The sequence below is a fragment of the Salvia splendens genome, chromosome 11 (assembly GCF_004379255.2).
Source record: "Salvia splendens isolate huo1 chromosome 11, SspV2, whole genome shotgun sequence".
In the NCBI taxonomy this organism is placed as follows: domain Eukaryota; kingdom Viridiplantae; phylum Streptophyta; class Magnoliopsida; order Lamiales; family Lamiaceae; genus Salvia; species Salvia splendens.
Window position 1 is genome coordinate 14,166,464 of NC_056042.1, and position 3,497 is coordinate 14,169,960.

Sequence of the window (3,497 nt, forward strand, 5' to 3'; positions counted from 1 at the left end):
AACCGAGGCGGCAGCGGGGGCAGCTTTTTCAGCCGATTTTGTCGGCTAAAACCGGCGGTTTTTGGACCGGAAACCGGCGGTTAACCGCGAAAACAGCGGTTAACCGCAAAAACCAGTGGTTTTCGGTTCCGGTGCGGAACACGAGGCAGAAGGTTTGTTGACCGAATCGGCAGTTTTGGTGGTGAAACCGGCGGTTCCGACGGTTTTCCAAAATTCATTTTTTTTTTAATTTTGATTTTGAATTCAGATTCATCCATTATCCCCCCATTTCATGTTTTATTTATTTACATTCCGACGACACTTGTAAATTGTATTACATTGTTGTATGTTGTATACTTGTATATGTATTGTAAATTGTAATGTATAGTTATCCGTTACAACTCAAATTCAATAAAATTGATATCATTTTCACCTTATTCGTCTTATTTCAATTTAAATTATCCGTTGTCTTGTTCTAATTTATTGTATAAGTCCAAATTTCAAATTACATAGAAAAAAAACCGAACCGTGAAACCGCCGGTTTTCAAACCGGAACCGGAACCGTGAAATAGCCTCACGGTCCGGTTCCGAATTCCTATAAACCGGAACCGCCGGTTTTGGAACCGTGGGCAACACTAAGCGATAGACGACATTGGGTTGTTCGTTGTTGTATTCTATGTTTTGAATGAAATGTTAGTCCAATTTGCAATTTATAGTTGGTTGTTGTTTCATTACTCTTCGTGGGTTGAGTAGTACATTCTGCTTTCCAAAACATCAGAATGTTAAAACACACAAAGTAGTAAGTGCGAAAAGCACACATAACACAGTACATTGAACAACACAAATAAAACATACATATTTCATGATGAATTGATTGTCGTTGTCATCGCCTAAATCAACATTGCATATCTCTTATTTCGTTGCAGTCGCAGTTGCCATCAACTCTGATTTTGTATCTTCATTGTCGTCGCTTAAATGAACAGTGCAGATCTCCTCTTTCATTGCAGTCGCAGTTGCCATCAACTCCATTTTTGTATCTCCGTTGTCATCGCTTAAATCAACAGTGCAAATATCCTCTTTCGTTGCAGTTGCTATCAACTCTGATTTTGTATTTTCGCTGTCGTTTTTCTCCATTTCTAGCCCTCTTGTGAACAAATGAGGTTGTCATTGTAAGGAATTTGCTAGCGGAGCACTTTTCCATACGTTGTTTTTTTGGTGCCTTCTTCGTACACTTGTTGCACGTACAATCACCCCATTTGTTTAGATGATCTGGATTTTCAATCTCGCAAAAATGCTTTCAAGTTTTTCCTTTGAAAGTTTACCCTTACTACACCAAGAATCTTTTTTTGGGAGATTGAGGGAGGGTATATGCCTATATATGTATACTCTATTTAATGTAGGTGGTTGTTTGTTGTTTGTTGGTAACATTAAAATCTTGCCTGATAGATATATCAAATATCACAATCAGTACCCTACCAGGTTGCCTTCTTGTCCAAGGCGGCTGCATGTCAAATGTTACCTCCGTACTTCGAGGCCAATTCTCCATTCCGTTGACTGGGTACAACACATTCTTGTAGAGTTTAACCATCATCTCCCTCGAGTAACATGGGGCCACATAATCGACGACCTCTTGATTGTCTTTGATTATACACGCAATAGCATGCACACACGGGATGCCCCTAATTTGCCACAATCTGCAAGAGCATTTTTTCTGTCTCAGATTGACTAAAAATTGACCGACGGGATCCGACACCTGAAATGATTCGGCACCGTTCAATATTGCTCGCCAAGAAGAGACATGTCCGGACTCCAACTTAATGGTTTCCTTAATGACTGGTTACGTCCTTATCCATTGTCCACAGTACTCGATCCGCTGCATTTGATCAGTTCTAATCTCCTCTAGCATGGATATTATGGCCTTCTCATGGGACTCAGCAATCATCGAATTGAATGTCTCACACATGTTGTTCAGAAGTATATCACACTTAGTGTGCTCAGAGAAATAAGTTGTTACCCAATGCTCTTTCGGTACAACACCAAGTAGATACTGGCACGTGGGCAGGTTATAGACTTTCATGTCATCCATGCGCTGCAAGTATTGCTCTTCAGTGGTCGAAGCTACAATTCCCCACATTTTGTTCTTTATCGTCTCACCGGTGAACTTCTTCTTGAAGTTGACACGATGCTCGCTTTGTGGAGAGTTTTCCCCTATAACGTTTGCCAGACCCTAAAGTTAGAAAGTTAAATATGATCATTGATGAACAATAGCAGTTTTTTCAGTTTATACTAATTCTATACTTTTGTCACTTTACACAATTTTTGAAATGGAAATCTCATGCACACTAGTAGCATCCTCGAATCAATCAATCCCCTGAACTGAATAGGAGGGAGCTTTAGCATGAAGAGATTTTGATAATTATAGGAGTATTTCTCAATAATGATTCAAATTTCACCCAAGTTACCCATTGGCTTTAGTTCCAATGGGGTGTAGATGATGGTCTTAGACAACTTTTCCAAATATTTGGTCATGTGACTCATGTTGATTGATATCCTATCAAATATCGAATTCCTTTTTTTGAGGGCTTCCCATTTCACACTTAATCCTTCAAATTCTTTCATATTTATTTTCAATCGCACCAGAACCTCTAATTTATTTCGATGACAAAGTTAATTGTATATACATAGGGTATTTTGGTTACTCATAATTTAAAACTAACATTAATTTTTTTAATTACTTATAATATAATACTAATATGTATATTAATATCAATTACTATAATGTTTAAATTAACTAAAATTAACTCTACAAAAGAGCTTGGAACCAAATTGAACTTCAGTACAGCGTTTCACCCACAAACCGATGGACAGTCCGAGAGAACGATCCAAACTCTCGAGGATATGTTGAGAGCCGTGGTGCTCGACCGAGGAGGAAGTTGGGAGGCAGCACTACCACTAATTGAGTTCGCCTACGACAATAGCTTTCATGCAACGATAAACATGGCGCCGTATGAGGCATTATACGGAAGAAAGTGTAGATCGCCGCTCTACTGGGACGAAGTTGGCGAGAGAAGAATACTTGGACCTGATGCAGTTGAGGAAATGGTGGAATCGTTCGGCAAATTCGTGAAAGGATAAAAGAACCTCGAGACGGAAAAAAATCATACGCGGATGTCCGATGAACTGACTTACAATTCCAAGCTGGCGACAAAGTTTTCCTGAAAGTATCCCCGTCAAAATGGATAACCCGATTGGAGTCAAGGGGAAATTGAAAGCCGCTATTATCGGAACCGTACAAATCTCGAAGGAGTGGCCCCTGGTTGCATATCGATTGTGCTACCAACAAACCTTGAAAATTGTGCACAACGTTTCCATGTGTCGCAGTACGGAAAAAACATGTTCGACCCAAAAGCAGTGATCCGTTTGAGAGGTCGCGTGAATCCAGACTTGAGCTACGAGGAGAGACCCCGATCTATTTGGATCGAAAGATCAAGTTGTGGAGAAATAAAATGTGCTTGGTG